Here is a 9,163-nt window from a genome sequence, read left to right as displayed (position 1 = left end):
CACAAAAAGCATTTTCAAAAGGTCAAAGGGTATGTTCAAATTTAAGTAGACACAATGCACAGTCTTAATTCCAATGTGACTTGAGTGCTGTTTGTTTTTCTAAAAAAACCACTTATTGCTACGCCGCACAACACTTGATTTTTCACAGCTGTTTGTTTTTTTAGAAGATTTCTAACTTAAAAACTGTTGCGCATGTGGTACATAGCGCAGCACTAGACCAACTGCTTTAAACCACTTTACGCCTTATTTTAACTTACTGTAACAGTTTGTAGATGTTAAAAATATACTTTTTTATTAAATGTTGCAACCATTTGGTCCACCTCTTCTGTCACAAAGGGTTGCAGAGATGGTCCGCAGACTTCAGGTATTTTCGATTCGAAAAAACAAACAACACCTTAGACTCCTTACAAGAATTAAGCTGTAATGTCATAACCATTTGTTGCATATCTAACTTACATCTCATATGATAATACGTGTGGGTCAACTAAAAGGTTGCTAAAACATGTCATTTGACTCTCCTAAGGTCAAAAGAATAAAACTTTTTGTAAAAAAGTACAAAAGGACTAACATTCTTAACAAAAAAACTTGCAAAAGTTTCATGTATAATCAATTTTGAACAAGTAATACACAAGTGTCAAAAAAAAAAAAAAAGCAAAACTAGAAGCCAATTCCTTCACTTTAGTAAATCGATGCATCGAATCTTGGCTCATAGAAACAAACTTGACCATTATACAAACGAAGACCACAACCCGCAATCCAAGACCACACCTTTTTATCCACATCATACAACAAACCTTTCCCTTGATTCCATGAAGTAAAAAGAATCAAATTATCTTGTCCAAAACACTCAAATCTCTCAGCCGATAACCTCAACAAACCTCTAAAGTACCTCGGGGGCATTCTTGTAACTTCAACCCACATCACCTTACCATGATCCAACTCCCAAATCCTCATACTTTGTATAGTACTATAAACCCCAACTCTTCCAACCAAAAACAATCTCTTTTTTACCCCTGCAATCAAATACCCATCTAATAAAGATCTTGGAAACTTAGCAGGAACATGTTCCCAATACCCCGTGTCCACTCTATACACCATTAAACCAATCGGTGAAAGGGTTTCAAGATACAATCTTGAATCACAAAATGCCATCTTTGATGAACAGAAATTGACAGCTGGCATAGTTTGGTTGACTGACCATTGACCGAATCTTGAATCGTAGACTTCAGTTGGTAAGGATTTGTCCCCGTAAAGATCGTTTGCAGCTATGATTTTGAAGGTGCGTTGACTTCGGTCAACCACCATTGTTAACTGTCGTTGAATGTTGTGATGCATGAGTGGAAGGATTTGAAATGTTTGTGTGAGGGGGTTGCAGATTAGGGTTTTGAAAGTTGACCCATCGAGACCCGAAAAGCAAACAAGCCCACCTGATGACCCGATTAAACAGATTGCCCATTGAGGAAGAAAGGTGAATGGGATTCTGTACCATTGTTTTAAGGGTAAGCTGAAAACTGAACATTGTGGTGTTTGAGATTGGGAATTGACGGAGTTTTTGTAGAAAGTTAGAAGGCAAGGGCCATGGGAAGGGACTTGGGAATGGAATTGAAGAAAGGCGGAATCGAGGAGGATTGAATTCCATCTTTTGCAAACGGAACGGAGTCGGAAGATCATGAATGGTGGAATCCGAGCTAGGATTTCGTTTAATAGATCTTCGGGTAACATGGCCCAGATATCGTCTTCCATTTGAACATCTGGTTGAGGAGATTTAGCGAATTTGGCGATTGTTTCTTCATCTAAACCTCTTGGTTTCGTCTTGATTGCTTTCTGCTTTGATGGACTAACGTTCCTTGACCCGACACGTCGACCCATCGGGCTCGTGTTCCTCGACCCGCTTCCACCATTCGCACCCATCTTCACCAACTGGGTCATCAAATCTCGAGACTCCCCGATTCCGATTCCGATTCCATTTCCGATCCCAACCACCATTTTTCAAGAGCCCTAATTTGAAACTGAGAGCTTCTAAATCAACAGCTCATTGATGACCCAAATTACTCAGTAACAAAGTTTCAACATACGAATATTGGTCGATTGTGGGTTAATGAAAGAAAAAAAAAAACTAAATCTATTCGATTCAAAAGTGGGCGACTTTGAAAGAATCAAAACTGAACGGATCGATGAATATGAACAGGAAGATTCAAAGTATTTCAGTCAGAAATTACCTTTTGATGGCGGAATGGGTTCTTTTTGTTCTTGAAGGATTGATACTCGAATAACAATCATGGAAGATAATGAGTTGTGGATAGAAACAAAAAAAAAAAAAAAAAAAGAGTCAGGGTCAGGGGAGAGAGAGTAATGATTTGGCGTTGGGTGATAATGGGTTCTGATTATTTTGGGAATAGTTGTTGAGGGGTTTTAATTCGGTGATAAATTAATGCAATATTTTAGAGAGTTTAAAGTGGGTGATTAATGCTATTATTATGTTTTTTTGTCCCCACAATTGATTTAAATTCAAAAGTTGCCGCTATTTGTTTGTTATGTCTCGATTATATGTGTACTTGGATTAGATTAGGAATTAGGAATTAGGAGGAGAATCGTCGTTTCAAAAAAAAAAAATTAATTCATAAGATTTTTCTGTTTATTATTATTTTTTTGGAATCGGCGGAAATATGTTAAACCTTGCAAGCCAAGGCAGGAAAAGAAAAAAGAGATTACAAAATGTTAAAATGACAACAAATACAATTAGCTCAATTACAGTTTCCGATATTATCACTATGTTTCACAAAACTATACATGGTAGTGATTACATTATCCATCAAAGAAATAAGTGAAAAATGAAACTGTTTGAAAATGATGATGTTCTTGATCTTCTATGTACACGACAAAGCCGTAACATATAGCAAGCAAATGCTTTCTCTTCTTGGGACAATGTCCCCAACTAATAGCAAAGTCAACGAAGTAAGACATCGTTGGAAAAGTTTGCACTGATAAACCACATCACCTGAAAATCCAAGCAAAAACATCACCGATGACAAGGCAACAAACCAACATATGATCCGTCCCCTCAGGCTCCAACCGGCAAAACGGGCAAGCGAAGTTCGCAACTTGAACACTTCTACGTGCAAGAGCCAACGTCATAGGAATACGACCCATACAAGCACGACAAACGAAGCAAACAATTTTTATAGGCAAAAGCTTGATCCACTTCGTGGGATTGATAGTCGGGGACGACAAATGGGAATCCAATGTGTCTTCCAAGACAAACGCAAAAAATTATCATCACTGGAATGTTTAAAAATCCAAAACCGAATAATTTATTCGAACCAAAATAAGGTTTGAGTTATTGAGTTTGGATCATTCAGTTTGCGGGTTATTCGATTTGGTTAACTGAATAAAAAGAAATTATTCAATTCGGGTTTGGTTAATTTTTTTTTTAATTCGAGTTCATTGAATAATCCAAATAAGATATTAAAAAATTAACTTAAATTTTTATATTTATATTTTAAAATTCATAATCATTAGCTAAACAAACCTAAAGTCATTCCACTATGCTTAATTAGCTTGTTTTTTGAAAATTTTTATAGAATCACTTCTAGTTATTTGTTAAACATTCTATACAAAATAAGACATCTATCATTTTAGGTTGGTTATTTTTTTTAAATGTTAAAAAACAAAATTAACAATTGGTTTTGGATTTTACTGAAAAACACTAATAGTTTTATAGACTTGTAAATTGTGATTTGTCATCTTATTTTATTTAAAACTATGGAAATGACTTTCTGTTTTCATTGACGAGCCACATGGGATGCCCATAATCTTTTGATCAACTTCCCTTCCATTTAAAAGCATGAAGCTTGAAGTTGACTTAATACTTTATTAGGTTATTTGAAAGTTTTATTTGAATGAAATTTGGATGAGTTTGAACCACATTTCCTCATACACGAATTACACCCAAACCCAAACCCGAATAACATGAACCTTAAATGGTTCGGTTTCGGTTGGTTTAACCATGTTAGCCGTATATATTTATTATATTTGTTATATTATGTTGTCATCTTTTTGGTGTGTGGCCCATGAATATTTAGCTTTCATTTTTAGCTAGAGTTGGCAATGTGTCGATCTAAGTTGGGTTTAGATTCAACCAATTTATTAGTTGGGTTGAAAATATCAATCCAATCAAATTTGTTTATTTTAATGTGTTGATATTTGCAACCCAACCCAACATTATAGATAAATGAGTTGCCACTGGGTTGACTCATTGACTCATTTATGTAGTTTTCGATCCAACCTATTAAATAAATAAGTTAAACTCAGGTTTCCTTATTTAAAATCAAAAAATTAAATGCATTAACTAAATATTATACTATATAAATCAAATTCAAACATAAATAAAATTTCAAAGTATAACAAAAACACAATCACAGTTTACAAATTTGAATAAATTGATCAAATAACATAAAAATATTTAATTTCAAAAAGATTTTGGAGAGTGGTTAGTATTTTTGGGATAAGAAAAAAAAGATAGGAATTAAGATTATATTTTTTAAAAACACAAATAATAATACAACGTTTTAATTTATAAATTAATACTTCGATTAATACATGATAATATTCAAATATATATTAAATTATGCATATATTAAAGTTAAATGGGTTGGTGAGTTGAAAACAGATTGATAATTTTTACCCAACCCAACATATTTAATTAAATGGGTTAGACGGGTTGATTCATTTAACTTAAATGGGTTGAAAATCTCAACCCGACCCGCTAATTTTGGGTTGGGTTGGCGGGTTGGGTCGATTTTTGTCAACTTTACTCTTAGCCCTTTGATTATTTTGTATATATATTTGATGGAATACAATAATGAAGACACGGGAAAATCTTTTCCTAACATTGTATCAGGCTACAAACAACCCTAGCCACTTTTCCGTCTCATCATCGACTCCTTCTCTATCGACATCTCCTCCCTCTTTCTTTCTTCTTCCTTAACTCCTATTTCAATGACCACTCATCTTGATAAATTGTATGGAATCACCAACATAAAATCTTATGTCCCTCCCATCCTTGATCTTGTCAGATTAAATTATGATACATGAAGTGAGTTCTTCAAAAACCATTATGTTGCTTACAAGGTTTTTGGCCACCTTGATGGCTATGATCACAAATCTATAAATCAAGACTGGTGCACTGTCGACTCCATTGTCAAACATTGGCTCAATGGTACCCTCACACAACCTCTTATTCAGTCCATCTTGATACTAGATGCTACATCGGCTCATCGATGGAATGCCATTGAAGACCTCTTTCGTGACAAAAAATAAGCAAATGCTATTGAACTTAAGAACCAACTGAGGAAAATTATTCTAGGTGACTCCACAATCATGGAATACTACACACGTATCAAATCTATAGCCGATCTCGTAGCAAGAATTTGATCAAAAGTTCCTGAACGAACCCCTATCACGTATGCTCTCAATGGATTATCTTCAAAGTTCGATCACATAGCCACTATAATCTATTACAAGACTCCATTCTCGACTCTTCTTGAGATGCAGTCAATGTTTTCCATTGAAGAACAAACCTTACACAATCAACACAGTTGGATTCCTCAAGCTTCTCCCTCTGATTCATCTTCTTCTCATCAAGTGTTGCATACTAATCACCACTCTCAGTTAAATAATTCTGGATCTTTTCGTGGAACCCAACGTGGTGGTGGTCGGAATCGGGGTGCTGGCAGAGGACGGAATGACGGACGAGGACGTGGTAGCCACCAAAATAATGGTGGCGGAACTTTTTTGAGTGTTGTAGGAAATCCCAGCGGGTGCTGGGTCTTCATTCCCGCCGAACAACAAAACAGTTGTTAGGCTGCTTCCGTCTCCACAGCAGGCGTGCTGGCCTAATTCTCCTCAGGCCTAAAATCGGCAGCAGCTTCCTTGGCCCACTCAGCAGCCAGTCCAACAAGCCTTCTTTGCTAGACGTTAACAACAACAACCCTTTAATTGACAGCAAGCCCAATTATTTGGTGATCAACCCACAACTCTACCTCAAGCTTTTAGTACCATGAACCTTCAAGATACCGAAATCACCGATTGGTACATAGACACCGGGGCGACCGCTCATCTTCACACCGACTCAGGTTTACTCAGTTCCTTTAAAAATACTCGCAATAATTTTCCAGTCTTAGTTGGTGATGGATCGCACATTCAGGTTACCCATGTTGGTAACTCTTACCTTTCTCAACATCTTTTCCGCCCCTTATATCTAAATAATGTTCTCATTACTCCTCAAATTATTAAAAATCTTATTTTTGTTCGTAAAATCACCAGTGACAATAAATGCTCTATTGAATTTGATTTTTCTGTGAAGGACTATCTCACCAAATAAACTCTCATCCGATGTGATAGCACAGAAGATCTTTATCCTTTCACCAAACAACTCCCACAAGTGCTTTTAAGTGCTAGTTCTTTTGTATGGCATCAACGCCTTGGTCATCCCGGCTCTCAAGTCTTTAAGCATTTATTATCCAAGAATTTTATTTCATGTAATAAAAAAGATCCTAGTATCTTGTGTCATGCTTGTCAACATGGCAAGCATGTTTGTTTGTCGTTTACCTTTTCTAAAACTGATGCTACTTTTCCATTTCATGTCATACATTCCGATGTTTGGACCTTTCCAATAACTAGTCATAGTGGAATAAAATATTATCTACTTTTCCTAGATCAATATTCTCATTTTGTGTGGGTTTATCCTTTTTGAAATAAATATGATGTTTTTGCTAAGTTTCTCCATTTTTGCTCCCATGTTACAAACCAATTCAAAACCGATATCCAAATCTTTTAATGTGACAATGGAAAAGAGTTTGATAATAAACAATTTCACAACCTTTGTGATTCCAGTGGTATCCATATATGTTTTTCTTGTCCATACACGTCTCGACAAAATGGCAAATCCGAACGCATGCTTCGCACCCTAAATAACACTATTCGAAATTTACTCGTTCAATCCCACCTTCCTCCCACTTATTGGGTCGAAGCCCTTCATATGGAAACCTATATTCTAAATATTCTTCCCTCAACTACTCTAAATCACGATTCACCCTTTCACAAACTCTTTAATAAACACCCGTCCTATTCTCATCTCCGTGTCTTTGGTTGCCTTTGTTACCCTCACCTAAACCAAAATCACAAACTCCAACCTTGCTATGTTCCATGCATTTTTCTTGGTTATCCTACCCATCACAAAGGATATCGGTGCCTCAATCTTCATACCAAATAAATTATCATTTCTCTTCATGTCATATTTGACGAATCCATTTTTCCTTTCGGGTCTCTAACACCCGACAAATCTCCCGACTATGATTTTCTCTATATTGAAGATCAACGAAATATATTCAATAGCCCTACCATCCCCTCTCATACTACTACTTCGTCTACCACAATCGATACCTCCACCCTCCCAAACAACAACCATGATGACAACTCCACTAACTTTGATGCCAACCCTTCTGGCAGCCATACCGATGACGTTGTTGTTTTTGACAGCCTCTCCCCCTCTGTTCCATCAAATCCGCCTCTCAATTCTCCCTTTTCATCTCACACTCACTGTATGGAAACTCGTTCTCGTCATGGCATTTTTAAGCCCTTTGACAACTTAAATCTCCATACAGACTACTCTCCTTCTCCTATTCCCAAAAGCTATTCTCAAGCATTTCACAATCCAAACTAGTACAATGCTCCGACTGACGAATTTAACACACTTATTTCTAATGGGACTTGGGTACATATGCCTCGGCCCCCAGATGTTAATATTGTTAATTGCATATGGTTGTTTAAAAAGAAACATAATGTAGATGGCTCGTTATCTCGAAATAAGGCACATCTTCTTGCCAATGGTCGCATTCAGCGCCCTAGTATTGATTGTGAAGAGACATCCAGTCTGGTTATCAAACCGGCTACTATCCGAACTATACTCAGCTTGGCTGTTTCACACCACTGGTTGGTTCACCAGTTGGATGTGAAAAATGCATTTCTTCATGGTCATTTTCAGTAGACTATCTACATGTATCAACCCCCCGGTTTTCGTGATAGATCCTTCTCGGATCATGTTTGCCTCCTTCAAAAGTCCCTATACGGCCTTTGTCACACCCCAAACTGAATTGGTAGAAACATTCGGGGGTGGAGGGCGTCATGTACAATTTCATAACAATGCAAAATAGTAAATCAAGCAACAACATCCATTGCATTAAATAGTATAGTTAATACAAGTGTGTTCTTTATAAAGTTTAAATGACACCAAAAATGAATGTATAACAAAAGAATAAGACGAGTCTTGATTTCCGCCCCGTCTCCTCAAAAGCTGAATGGGTGTACCTATCTTACTGGTTCCCTGAGAATACAAGTTATTTCGAAAGAGAGTGTCAACATAAAGATGTTGCTGACATCAAAAGTATTATAGTGTCATTATATTGCATTTGTTTTATAGAAATGTTTGTAATTGAATCATGAACATGCTTGTTTACTTTCCCAGAAAATCCTATATTTTCTGCTTATATTAAAATGTAGTCTTCTGCAAAGACCCGACTGTTTATATGTTTGTTTTCTTGTAATAATGAAAATGAAATGTTTGTACTATATAATAATACTCTACTGATAGCTTTACTGCCTTATAAGCGAGTGGGTTAATTTAGGTTAAAATGTGATTGAGGTTATAACCATGCTTGATCGACCTAGTATAAGACACGACACTCTTCGGACGTCGAAATTATATGATATTTGTCACCCGTAGACCTGCTGGTCCCCCTGTAGCTAGCAGCATGGTGCGGGATGGTCAATCTCGTATAGATCTATACACAAACTCACGCTCTCCCTCCAGGAGACTCTGGTTACAAAACGTGACACAACAAGTGTATTGCTACTCCATGAAGTAGTATCTCCCATTCTAGTTGTTATGTACATATATAGTGTGTATGTTCCTTTTGTTTCTTGTATATATATGTGCGTGTTCCTTTTGTGTGTATATAAATATATATATATATATATATATATATATATATATATATATATATATATATGTTCTATTTGTAAATGTATATGTTCCGTTTGTAAATGTATATGTATAGTATTACTTCTTATTCTTGTATATGTATATGTATGATCTCTAAACTAT

General features: G+C 36.2%; 1 pseudogene; it reads right to left on the bottom strand.

The window, feature by feature from the left end:
• Window positions 1-585: 585 nt before the first annotated feature.
• Window positions 586-2,385, bottom strand: LOC145037112 (F-box/kelch-repeat protein At5g15710 pseudogene; annotated as a pseudogene).
• Between the last annotated feature and the right edge of the window lie 6,778 nt (window positions 2,386-9,163).

This window comes from Lactuca saligna, chromosome 3 (genome assembly GCF_052625555.1).
Source record: "Lactuca saligna cultivar CGN05327 chromosome 3, ASM5262555v1, whole genome shotgun sequence".
In the NCBI taxonomy this organism is placed as follows: Eukaryota; Viridiplantae; Streptophyta; class Magnoliopsida; order Asterales; family Asteraceae; genus Lactuca; species Lactuca saligna.
The sequence above is the reverse complement of the archived record's forward strand: the minus strand, read 5'-3'. Positions and strand labels throughout refer to the sequence as shown.